This window comes from Callorhinus ursinus, unplaced genomic scaffold (assembly GCF_003265705.2).
Source record: "Callorhinus ursinus isolate GAN/ISIS: 27379988/994484 unplaced genomic scaffold, GSC_fseal_2.0 scaffold56, whole genome shotgun sequence".
Lineage (NCBI taxonomy): Eukaryota > Metazoa > Chordata > Mammalia > Carnivora > Otariidae > Callorhinus > Callorhinus ursinus.
The window spans coordinates 273,059-286,247 of record NW_027397118.1 but is presented as its reverse complement, the minus strand read 5'-3'; the positions used below and the strand labels follow the sequence as shown (position 1 = coordinate 286,247).

Genomic DNA, 13,189 nt, shown 5'->3' with positions numbered 1-13,189 from the left:
TTCAGTGCAGAGCAGGGGGTCAGTGGATTGACAAGTCCATGAGTGACTCCATTCATCCAGCAGGTGTGTGTCCCCTCGGGCCAAGTGCTGGGCTAGGTGCTAGCGGCATTCCAGTGAACAGGACAGACACAGCCCCTGCCCTGAACAGACACATCTGTGGAGGAGGGAGTGAAAGATACAGAACACACTTGTTTTCATGCCTTCTCGACGTCCTCAGTGTTGAGAGCAAAGTTGGCTGGAGCGGCCTCCTGCGATCCCCCATGGATTCGTCCGTGCAGTTGTGCGTGTAGTGGCGGGTCAGACCCGGGCCCTGCCCCCAAGGGGCACAGGCAGGGAGGGCAGACACTTCAGTAGACGGCGCTTTTTATTTCCGTGGAAGTGCGGCGATACGAGCCCTGAGGCGGGTGATGATGTCGGACGTAGTAATAATGTCCTACCTCAGTGGCTGTCTGAAGATGACATGAGTCGAGAGGCACAAGCTCCTGGAGCAGGGCCTAGCACACAGTAGGTGCTCAGGAGAGGTGAACTAGTGTTCGGGTCATGTGCCTTGAAGCAAGGTGACAACTACTCTATTTTTAAAAGGTTGCTCGGGCATGGCAGCTGAAGGGAAGGAGGGAGGCGGGCCTTCTGGGCAGAGGGTGTCAGGAGCTGAGAACACGGAGGGGAACACTGCTTTGGCTTAGGTTCTGCCCTGTCGTCAGCTGTTCATCCTAGAGAAACGGTGGGGAAGCCAGAGCAGGCCCGAGCAAGCCACTTCACGCATGATTGGCATTTAATGAAGAGAAGAGATGCTGCTGGGGGGACGATGAGGTCTCTCGGGCGAGCACTGGAGTTTGCTAAGGGCTTTGTCTAAAACCTTTTCCCGAATGCTGATAAAATGCTAAGCCATCCCCTGCCTTAGTAGTCTAGTGTTGAGAACACACCACGGGTCTGGCTTGTTGACAGAGGATCACCCTGGACCCTGGGATCCTCTCTGTGGACGTGGGGGACTGTGGTCCAGGCCCAGAGATGGAAGACATTCTTCTGGGAGGCTGGGCCCTATATGCTGCCCTCGGGTCTTCTGAAGAAGTTGCTTTTGGGACGGAGTTTTTGGAAAACAGTTTACCTTGGAGAAAGCCCACATTCTTCCTGCCCTGAGGCCCTTGACCCAGAGACACCAGGCCAAGTCTGAACACAATCCCTGAGCTTATTCTTCAAGAAGGAGGGGGCAGACTGCCATCACAGTTAGGGAGGCATTTGATGTTTTGGATTTCAGGTAGTTGTGTTCTTAACTTGAGCCGGTCGCTCCAAGTTTCACTGTGTATTTGGCTGCGAGGAAAAGAAACACCCACCCAACAGTGTCCTAAACTGTAGGGACAGCCGTCGTCTCGTGGATAGGGAGGCCTGAGCATCAGCACTCCCAGGACATAGCACCGGAGCCCAGCCCCTTGGGGGCTTTCTGGGTGCTGTCAGTTCCAAGATGGCAGGGAACACCTCCTCACGAGGAGTCCAGAGGCAGATGGAAGAAGCAGAGCCACCTTTCTTACTCCGCATTGGCCTAGCAGTAACGGAGCCATAGAAAGCAAAACTGTGGCCCTTTCTGCCTTTCTGGTGGGACAGAGAGCAGTTCGGGGATAGCACGGGGTACCACCCAGCACCCTCCCTGCGGACGGCCGTGAGAAGCAGACAGGCCCGTGAAAGTGGCACACCGAGGTGGTGGGAAGCTGTGTGCAAAGCCCGGGGCGGGGCGGGGGCAGTGGATGATCTGGGGGATGGGGACTCCAAGGTAAACTGTCCTTCCAGACCGTGGCGGCGGCGGGGCGGCGGGGGCACTAGTTTCTTGTCTGGTTTTTGCCTCTGTCTTAGTCCTCACTGTCTTAGTCTCCTCGGGCTGATACAACAAAACCATAGCCTTAAACAATAAAAATACGTTTCTCACCATTCTGGAGGTTGGAAAGTCCGAGATCAGCAGATCAGACCCACCTCCTGGTTCCTGGACAGATGTCTCCTCATTGGGCCTGCACATGGCAGAAGGGTTGGGGGAGCTCTGTGGGCTCACTTGTGTAAGGGCCCTCATCCCATCCATGGGGGCTCTGCCCTTATGACCTCCTCAGCTCTCACAGACCTTCCTCCTACTGTCATTACACTGGGGATTAGGTCTCAACACAGGAATTTGCAGGGCGGCAGGGACACAAACATCCATCTAGAGCACCCATGGAGGCTCAGAAAGTCAATGTTGTCCCCAGGGGCACCAGAGACAAGAAAACTGCTGGTAGCAGGTGAATCCTGGCAGCCTAAAGCTGGTGGCAGAAGTCCGGGGAAAGAACGTCGGTCCGGAGGATCCTGGGGCAGGGCTCCCTGGGTCAAGCACAGGAGTCAGGCACTCTCGGCCCCACCCTTCCCCAGCACCCCAGCTTCTGTGGCTCATCAGGTGTGGCCAAGGCTACAGCCAGCCCCGGCCCCCATCGGGCCCCAGCGTCCCTTCCAAGGCATGTCAAGTAGACAGGTGTTAAGGCTGGGCCGCTGTGGCCTTTGCACGTTCACATGTTCATTGCCGGTGGAAAGGGGCATGGGATTTTTAAAAAGAAAAGGCAAAGGAAGCGTAAATGGGAGAGCCCACAGGAACAAAAGGCAGTGAGCCATCAGTGAAAGCCACCGGCAATGATGCCTTGCACTTGCACGCGTACTCTCTGTCTCTCTCTGTGTCTCCCTCACGCTAGCTTACTCCCCGCTCCCTGCAAGCCCCTAATTACTCTGCTCTGACGGTGGGAGAATGTTACAACTATGCAAATAAACATTCCGGAGCATCAAGATTGATGCGAGTCCCCACTAATGGCCCTGCCTGTGGGTGCCCGGGAGGCCCCGTACGTGGCAGCCCTTCCCGTGTCTGCCTGGCCACCCCACAGCCAGAGCCGTCAGCCTCCTCTTGGCAGAGCCACCCTTGTGGGTACCTCCTTCGGGCTCAGCGTAGTCATTTTAAGGGAGCAGGCGAGCTACGAAGGAGACCTCCCAGCCTTGGAAGATGGCAGAGAACGGCTAAGAGAGGCCACTGCCTGGCCAGTGCCATTTTTGTGGGGTTCCTGGCATATTGAAAAATAAAGAATTCCCAAGTCAAGGTCACAAAAGTGTGGTATAATTTAAATGTCTATGCTTAACAATTAATACCTTGGACCCACAGCAAACACAATGCAATAGAGCCGTGCTACCTAAAAATCAGCTACAGGACTTCTAGATTAATTCACAGGGCAGTGCCGGCTGTGTGGTCCTGTGGTGGATCACAGGGGAAAGCTTTGTGACGAGCATTGTCACCTTTTACTACCGAGGTCTCTCCCTGACTATGTCTATTACTTCACTTGCTCCAAGCCCCAAATTTGAGCCCTTTGTGAATGTGGGGTCCCTTCCCGGTGACCCAGTACACCACAGAGGAGCGTGTTTGCTAAAATCCAGCTCATTGGTGGGTGGCAGGGACTGAGAAAGGGGTTAGGCTTGTTGAGGCAGGAGCACCATGTGGGTGATCATAGACCAGGTGGGGATGGCCATGTGGTATCTAGGTCTCTCCCCAGCTCAGAGGCCCTGCTCATTTGGAGGTGGGGGATGGGGGCAGGAGGTGCGAAGGTAGTACCACACACGTGGGGGTGGGGGTGGGGGTGGCTTCCCTGCAAAATCCGGACCCCGTCTGCCCCTTGGACCACCGCATACACATTCACACTGTGCTTGACTCTGTTTCCTCCTCCTTCGTATTACTTGCAAGGCAACCTACAGTGGTCTGGTATCACTGCCAAAAACCCTTCTCCGGACATGTGGGCACTCTTTTGGTCGTGAGTATAGAAGGCACCATCAAACTGGCTTATGAAAAAAAGTCTCTTGGCCCAGGGATTAAGAAGTCTAGAGGTACAGCTGCAGGTGAGGCTTGATTCAGCAGTTCCCATGACATCCCTGGCTTCTCCTCATTTCTCCACTCTGTCCCACTGTGTAGTCTTCACGTTAGGCTCCACAAAATTGCTCTCACCTTGCCTCTCACTGGCTACAGCAGTTAAGTCACTACCTCTTCACACCACACCTGACCTGTGAGCGAGCGTCCTGGGACATACAGAGACAGGGTGCACCTTGCAGGCTCTTCCCTGAACAGCTCCCCACATCCTGGGAGTCCCTCTCTCTCAGTGGCCCTGTTGGATCACATGCCCATCCCTTAACCACTCCCTGTGACCAGAGTTCACCAGGGGCCGGGGCCGGGCTTTGGAGTCAGAGAGACATGACCTTGAATCCAGGCCCTGCCTTTCACTGCATTGGACTTCAGGCTGGTCACCTGGCTCAGGGCACCTCAGATTCCTCATCTGAAAAGTGAGGATAATAGCACCACCTGCTTACAAAGTTGTTCTGGTTAGAAGAAATAACGCAGATTCAGAGCTAAGCAAGGTGCCTGGCACCTGGTAAGTGCTCCATAAACAACTGTTGTTTTCATCGTTCTCCTACCCCACTTCACTGCCTGTCTGGTGAAGAGCCAGGACCAGAAGCCTGGACATGACAGGTGTTGCAAAATTGGGGTGAAGAGTTAGTGCCAAGGCCTCTGAACTACTGCAGGTCAAAGAGGGGGCCTCACCGCCCCTGCCTTCCCGGCCCTGAAGTGACTGGTTAGTTCAGGTTCTGGCTTCAGGCTGGGAGACAGGCGCCTCAGGTCCTGGTCTTGCTGGCTTTGCATGAGTGGAGCTGAGGAGCACAGCTCCTGAACCAGAGCCCGGCAAGGCCTGAAGGAAGCCAGAAGAGGGAGAGACAAGGAGAGCAGAGGCAGGGCCACAGAGAGAAGGAGAGGCAGACGGTTCTGGGTGACACTTGCCTGGGAAGTGTCTGGGAAGCACGTGAGGTGGTTCTTCATGAGTGGAAGGGTTACCCCATCGGGTGTCCCCGAGTCAGTGGGGGGCTTAGCACAGTGCCTGGCAGCTGCTTACACTTTTGTGTTAGGGCTGCCTGTGGCCCTGTGAACGCCATTCCCACTCGAGCCCATCCTCAGGCCCTGCAGGTGCAAATGTCTCCTCCCTCTCCAGTGTGCCCCCACGTCTGTCTCTCTTTCCTTCACTCGTCCATTTGTTTGAGAAACGTGTTCTGGCCATGTCTGCACTGGCAGTGTGCCGAGCCCTGGGTGAGCAGAACAGGCAGGGGTGCTGCTGTCCCGGAGCTCAGTCTGGGAAAAGATGGACACCCCTTGGAAACTCTAGAGAGATGAGCGCATCCTGGCTGCAGGCCCGGCCTGGCCTGTGCTAGAGGACAAGCTGTCTGACAAAGAGCAGCAGGGACTGGCATGAGTGAGGCAAACAAGAGCGGGAGAGAAGAGGCAGGACTTTGCAGGCAGGTGGAACAGCATGTGCAAAGGCCCTGAGATGAGGAGTCCTGGCCAAGTGTAAGGGTCTTGAAAAAGGCCAGTGTGGCTGGTGCCCAAAGGTCGAGGGGACAGAGGGGTAAGAGATGAGGCTGAAGAAGGTGCCAGGGGGCCGGCCGGACGAGAGGAGATTCTCAGCCATGGGAGGAATTTTGGCTTTGTTCCTAGCTCAGAAGGAAGCCCTGAAGGTTTTTCCCTGTGGCTGCCAAATGGAGAATGGCTAGGTGGCAGCAAGAATGGCACCAGGGAGAGGAGTGGAGAGGCTACCATAGGCATCCAGGGAGAGAGAGGGACACAGTCTGTCCCAAGAAAGGACTGGGCCTCACTCTGGGTCTGCCTACCATCCACCTGACATGAGACCCTGTGCCATATTGCCCCACCGGACCATGGACTCCTCCAGGCACAGCACCTGACACGGAGCCTACTAGAGCCTACAGGTGTCTGTTGGGTGAGTGGAGGGAGTTCCGCTCCACCCCTGCGCTCAACTGATGCAGATGGGACCCTGGGCCCTGAGCACAAGGACAGCCCTGGCCTCCTTGCTCTGGGTATCCAGGAAGTCCTTAGGGGGACCTCCTTCAGGCTCTGTGCATCTGGAGAGCTGTGGCCTCCCCACCTCAGCCCCTGACTTCAGTCCCTTCTGGATGTTCTGGCCTCCATTCCCTCAAACCCCTATCCTTGGCCTCAGTTTCCTCATTGGTAAACTAGAGATAATTCCATAACTATGCTAACAAATAACCACAGACAGGGGGCCCTTGCACTGCATTGTGCTCCTTCAAACCCAGCATGAGCATGTTACTTCCACTGACGCCCACAGGCCCTTCTGGATCAGACAGCAAGCTCATGTCACCCAGCACAAGTGCTAGCAGACCGTGTTCCCTCCTTCCTCTCTCCCGAAGCAGCCCAGGAGCGGTGGATGACTTCTTGAGGAGCCGCGGACCAAGAGCGTTCACACACCCAGACTGCCCCCCTCCGGTGTCTCTGGTCCGAGGTCCCCAGGGCACAGTCCAGAAATAGTTCACTGCCAAATTAGGTCCAGCGTTTCCAGCTCTGTGGGCGCCTCCCCTCCTTTCCCAGCCCTCTGTCTTCCTTCCTTTCTCCTTCCTGCCACACTTCCCTGCATCTTGCCCAGACCAGCTGGTTCCCCCAATGACAACTGGCCAAGGAAAGGAAGGAGCTCTCTGAGCCTGGGGAGCCTGTTGGGGGCTCACCACCATTTGCAGGCTCTGCGCCTGGGTGCCCGAGTGGTGGAATACCTGGCCTCCCAGATCCTGCTCTCCCCAGGACTGGGTCCAAGGGTTCTGCCCTGCAGCAAGAAGCCTGGGCGGAGGGGGGGCCTGGCTCTTGTGTCCTCCTGTGGAGAATGACCTGCCCCTCCTCAACGTGACGCTCCGGGTGTGGTGGGCAAAGAGCACAGGTTAGGAGTCAGACAGGTACAGGGTCAAAACTGGATCCGCCTTTTTTGGCTCTGTGACATCAGGCAGGTTCCTCGTGTACCCTAAACCTCAGTTTTCTCATCTGTAGAAAGGAAATAATACCAGTGTCTTTCAGGGGCACCTGGCTGGCTCAGCTGGTGGAACGTGTAACTCTTGATCTGAGGATTGGGCCTTCGAGCCCCAGGTTGAGTGTAGAGATTACTTAAAAATAAAATCTTCAAACAAACAAACAAAAAACAGTGTATTTCAGTCAGGATACAGGCTTACCTGCTGTAACCAAAACCCCTAAATAACAGTGGCATGGTTAAGAGAAAGGTGTTTCTCTCTTGCCTCAGTCGCCCAGATGTGCCCCGGGATCAGACCCCTCTGTCCACAACTGAGAGGCTCTGTCACCTTCAGGGTCACTGCTTCCATTTCAGGTCTGAGAGGCTGCTCCAGCCACCCCTTGTAGCCAGCAGCAGGGGGAGAAAAGGAGAGGGGTTGGATTGTTGAAGGCCTTGAGTGCCAGGCCAAGGAGGATAGCTTCTCCGTGGCGTGGGCCCAGAGGTGTCGAGCGAGGAAGAGCCCCTGCCAAGCGGAGTTTCCTCAGCTCTGCATGGTGGGCAGGACGGCACATGTCCTCGCTGGAACTTGTTGTTACGTGTCGGTTTGCTTCAGATTCACTTTTCGTCCACAGCCCAGCAGTTCTCCCCTGACCCCGAGCATCAGGGTCTCAGAGCCCTGTCCATCAGCCGCCGTGGGGCCAGTCTCCCTCCACAGCGCAGCTCTCTGCCTTGCCCAGCGCCTCCGGCCCCTCCTCAGGGAAGCATCTCGGACCACGTGGCTCTTCCCAGTGCTTCCCTTCATTGGGCCTCCGTGTCCCTTGTGGACGGTGATCACAGCTTTCCTAGTGAACACTTGCCGTGAACGTACAGTTCTGTGCTGGAAGACCCGTTGACGCTCTGCTAGCCTAGGACTCCTTGGGCATCAGTCCCGTGATGTGATCGAGCAAAACATGCTTGTCTTGGCGCGTAAGTTTGGGAACCTGGACTGCATCTCCCCTCGGGGAAGCAGTGCACATGGCAATGTCAAAGACACTCCGAGCCCTCCAGAAAGGAAGCTTGTTGCTGTGTGTCTCATCCTGAATTTCCCACTGCCTTTTTTTTTTCCCTTTTTTGAGTCATCCGATAAAGTTATATAAGCATTGCCTGCGACCTGCGTTCTCGATCAGGTCCTTCCTTTTACATAAGGGGAGATGGAGGCATGGTGGGAAGAGAGGCTTGCACAAGGTCACATCATGGGTCACAGGACGCAAGAGCCACACTCCCACCTACCAGTAACTGTTCCAGATCTTCCTTCCCTGCCCCAGAGTCCCTGTCCCACGCCCCCCTTCATACCTGGTCTCCCCCAACACTGGGAGGGCAGGGCCACTGCTGCTTCTGTGGGTGGCACAAGGGATCCCTGTGACTAAGAGTGAAACAGCGAACACTGGACCGGGGATCTCGCTCTTGCCATCCCTGAATTAGAGTGGGTCCGAGGTTATCCCTCTAAGGCCTCCCCCCTCACCTGCCTTCTGCTTGGGCCCAGAAGCACAGAGAAGGGCAGCCCTGGGCACCTCTGTAAGCTGGTAACACTCCCCCCCGTGCCCACACTGTTCTAAGCACTAGTCTCCACGTGAACGCATGTGGTCCTCATCTTGCCCCTTGGAGGGCATCCTGTTTCTGGGTGGGACCCTGGTTGACACATAGCTTCCGTTACTGTCCTCATTCTACAGATGAGAAAACAAGTTCGGAGCGAGGAACTAACAGTGAAGCCCAAGGTCACACTGCCGTGGAGCAGGGACAAACTCAGGCAGTCTGGACCGCAGTGTGGGCTTTTAACTAGTGTAACGAGGATGCAGGCCCACGTTCTCCATCTGGGCTTCCCCACTGGGAAGATCACTGGGAGCCATGGTCTGGGACCAGGCACTGAGCCGTGTACATAGTGATAACCAATGAATCCTGGAAAACCCGGGGAAGGACCAGCCTCGGGTAGCCGTTGACTCTGATGCCATGCCATGGTCACCCAGCCTGCTGGCAGATGAGGCCGAGGTGCTGACAGAGCAACTCTTCTGCCCCCTTTACTGGTTCCTGGGCCTTGCCAGCCACAGGGGTGAGTGGGTGGAAAGACTGCTCCCGTGTCACCATCTGAAGCATGCCAGGAAGCAAGCCCAGAGCACATCCTTGGGCTCCAAGTCCTAGTTTTCAAGCTGGAAAGGGAAAGGAGAATCAGGCCTCCTCCCTGCAAGGAAAAGCGGGGGAGGTGGGAAAACGCAGCCCCAGTCCTAATCCCGCCAGCCACCTAGCTCCATAGGGAGAACAGCTGGTGTGGGGTCAGTCTTCCTCACTGTGACCCTGACATCCGAAGGAGCAGGAGCGCAGTCTGCCAGGGATCCCCAGCAGCTCAGCAGAGAGGGCCTGGGGTCTTAATCACGTGAGGGTCCTTCTCAAGCCAGAGGCATGCCTCAGCTCACGGCAGAAAAGCCGGGTTCCTGGCCCAGCCCCACTCCCGGATGCATGTGTGACCTCAGGCAAGTCCCTTATCCTGCAAGGCCCTACAGAAGAACCAGATGGCCTCTAAGATCTCCCCTCCACCTCCTCCCCCATGTGAGTTCTATAAATTCTAAACAGTTCTATAAATTCTCCTGGCAGAGCTTAATTGCTAAGGTTAGGTGATTGCCAGCACAAGGCTCTTCCCTTGTACCCAAAAGAGAAAGAACCGCAGAGTTTCAAAAGCAGGACATGTGTGGAAGTTGAAGACTGACTTCTCTCCAGGTGGGAGTTGCTGTTTGCGGCAGACAGAGGCAGCCCCACCCTGGTGGGGGCTCTCCACAAGCACCCAGGGCCTACAGCTTGGGGTGGGGACCAGGGCGGGGCTGTAAGGATGGGCGAGGTCCCAGCCACATGGGAGCCCCAGTGTGGACTGGCGCGTATAAGGCACTGAGCCGTGGGGATGAAGCCACTAAGCCAGGCAGAAAACACTGTCAGGTGTTACCACTGCTGCGTCTGTGTCAAGGGCAACCATGTTGCGGGGTGGCAGGCGCCAACGAGTGGCCGGGTGAAGCTGTCAGTTTCGGTTTGATCAATCTGGAAGGCTCCCTGGGTGGTGGGGAGAGGGAAGGTAGATTTCAGGAGCTGCTTGCTTGACAAGAAGGAGGTGGCAAAGCATACAGCGCAGGTTCAGGGTGAGGGTGTGACACTCGGGACGCCCCTGGGCATTGTCACAAATACTTTGCACACATGTCATTGACGGACCCACACGCCCAAACCCAGAGCACGTGGGCAGATGTCCCTGGGTGCCATCAGGGCACCTGGAGCTCAGAGCTGTGGGCAGTGCTGCTGCTGAATATCCCTCAGACCCATTTAGTGCCCTGCCTGCCCTGCTCAAGCCCCCAAGAGTCTCCCCACCAGCACTCAGCTGCCCCTGCCCCCCCCCAGAGTCTGTGCTCCAAGCCACAGCCATCGGGAGCTTTTACACATGCATAGCTGATCTCTGCTTCACAGCCTTCCGTGGCCCTCAAAATAGAGCCCAGCAGCCTTGGGTCTGTGCTCCTGCCACAGGGTCTGCTTCTCATGCCTTAAGCGCTGCAACTTCATGGCCCCAGAACCTCTGCAGGAGACGTTCTCGCCCACGCCTATCCGCCCCCACTCGTTCCCGCCACCTGTGCCCCACCTCCCTGGACCTGGGCTCTCCTGTCACCTCTGGGAATCCTTGTCTGACCCCCCAGCCCAGGCCAGGCCTTTTGTCCGGATGCTCTCAGAGCCCTCGGAGCTTACTTCATGGCCTTGTCACATTTGTAAATGTATGTGTGTAGAATATTTGATCCCCAGCTAGGCCATAGGGAAGGGACAGTGCCTATATGACTCCAAGTGGAGTCAGTACCCAGCACGTAGCACAGCCCCTGGCCCGGAGCAGGTAAGTGCTTAGTTAAACTCTACTCCGTATACAGAGTCACTCGCCCGTGGTGTGTGGGGTGTCTGCTGGGGTCAGAATGTACATATCTCTGGGGTACCCCACCGTCCAAGACTGAAAGGTCCCTCTTGCCAATGTCTCTCTTGAGCCCAGGAAACAGCTACAGGCAGGCTCTCCCCTACCCAGCCCTCTTGGTGCTCCAGCCTCCAGAAGCAACCCCGCAGAGTCAAGAGTCCGTGCAGATACCTTGCACCATGAGCTCCGCAGGCTTGGTGGAGTCAGGGTGTCAGGCACCCAGCCCGTTCCTCCTCCCCAAGCCTTGGCCTGAGAAGAGTCTCAGGATGGTGTGAGTTCTGGGTTTTAGACCCAGCTTTTCTAGTTGCTTAGCTGTGTGGTCCTTTGAAAACCCCAGAATATATGCTCTCACTAGGTCTCTTAGCCAGCTGACTGTGTAGATCCTGAGGCCCTCGGGGCCATGGCATCTTCAGATGCGCAGGGAGATGGCTTCCCATGATGTAGTAGAAAGAGCCACCAAAAGAACCACCCAGAATTTAACTTTGAGAAGCACAGTCTCCTGACCTGGATTCCCCATAGCACTCATAGGTCCTGAATGGGGGCTTAAAGAACCCCCAGGATATTGGGTGAGAGTATGGAGACTGTGCTGTGTGGGAGCCAGAGGCCCCAGTGGCCTTGGAACTCCCTATTGTCACAGCCTAGGCCCTGGCATCTCTCCATGGGGGGCTCACAGACTTGTCACCTCTGTCCCAGCACCAAGCACAGTGCAGCCAGCCTGCCTCCTCACAGAGCCTGGTACTCGCCAGCAGTGTGGCTGGGGGGGGCGGGAGGGGGGCACTGCCAATCCGCTCTGTCCTTCTTTTTCTTTAGCTATCTACTGGGGGTAAAAGTGGTGCTTCCCTTGTGCTTGGGACAATGTGAAGGGCTTGACCAGTTGCCCAGTGCATTAGTATGTGTAAGCTTATTCGTCTGCTCGGGCTGCCATAATGAAGCATACACTGGGTAGGTTAAAAAACAGAAGTTTATTTTCTCACCGTCCTGGAGGCAGGAAGTCTGAGGTCAAGGTTCTGGCCCGTTCAGTTTCTGGTGAGAGTTGGCTCCCTAACCTGCAGATGGCCACCTTCTCATTATGTCCCCACATGGTCTTTCCTAGGTACCTGCTCACAGAGAGGAAGGGAAGGCGAGAGAGAGAGAGGGGGAGAGAACGCTCTCTGATGTCTCTTTTTATAAGGACACTAATCCTGTCAGATCAGAGCCCCACCTTTATGACCTCATTTAACCGTAATTACTTCTTCACTCCAATACAGCCACACTGAGAGTTAGGGCTTCAACCCATAGGAATTTTGGGTGGACTACAGACTTTTATTAAGAAGACTTAGCCTTTCTGATCACTACCCTGATTTGGCTCTTGGTGATAAACTTACCTGACATGTATATAGCCTCTACCAACTGCACAGCTCCATGGTGAGCCCCCTCTAAGGGTGGGAATCCTGTGTTTCCAAGCTCCACGCTCTGGGCTTGGCACAAAAGTAAATATCTGCCAGTTCTGACATCTTTTCCCTAATGACTAAGGATGTTGAGTATCTTGTTATATCTTTTTGGCCATTTGTATATGTTCTTTGGAGAAATTGTCTCTTCAAATCTTGGCCCATTTTTCAGTTAGATTATCTTCTTGTTGATTTGTAAGCATTCTTTATGTATTTTCGATACTAGTCCCTTCTCAGATATATGATTTGCAGATATTTTCTTCCATTCTATGGGTTGTCTTTCCTCTTCCTTGATGGTGTCCTTTAGACGTCCCACCCACTGCTGCCCTTGTCCTCTCACTTGGGCCTCCCTCTCCTTTCTGGGCCTGCTCCTCTTTCTTGCCTCTTCTCCTCTGGAAACATGCACTTTTCTGGGGTTATAGGAACTGGCTCTTTCCTGCTTTGAGGACATTCTCTCCCAGTGTTGCCAACAGATTCTCACCCAGCCAGCAGACTGACCTGCACCCAGACTGTGGTTGTCCCTGGGTTTGGGGGGTTCTGAAGCTGTGTGCTGAGCTGTGCCCACAGCCCCACGGCATGAGTGTGGGCAAGGGGAGGGGAGACCACCATACGCTGGGCGCCCACTGCGTCCTCGGTGCTTTGCATGCACTATCCCATCACATCCCCAGAACAGTGTCAAAAGACCACTAGTATTTTCTCTACCCTGTAAATAAAATGGAGCCAGAATTTGCCGTCCAGTGCTGCACCGCAGTGTGCCTGGCTCAGGGGCAACAAGTCTCCTATCCTATTTGGTTAATGTCTACTGTGGGAGGGGCCCAGGGTTATTCAGAAATACTAGAGAAAGTGTTGGTACCTCCCCAGGACAAAGTCCCAGTGCAGTAGCTACAGAAGTTCTTTGACACTTCAGAAAATGCTCGACTTCACCTGCTAGAACAAACCAGTCCATGATCTCAATGGCTAAACACAGTAAA

General features: G+C 55.2%; 1 protein-coding gene across 4 annotated transcripts in view; it reads left to right on the top strand.

Annotated features, from left to right (window-relative positions):
- GNAO1 (G protein subunit alpha o1) overlaps positions 1-13,189 on the top strand; it is a 170,536-nt gene that overhangs the window by 94,062 nt on the left and 63,285 nt on the right. The gene's annotated exons all lie outside the window — the stretch shown is intronic.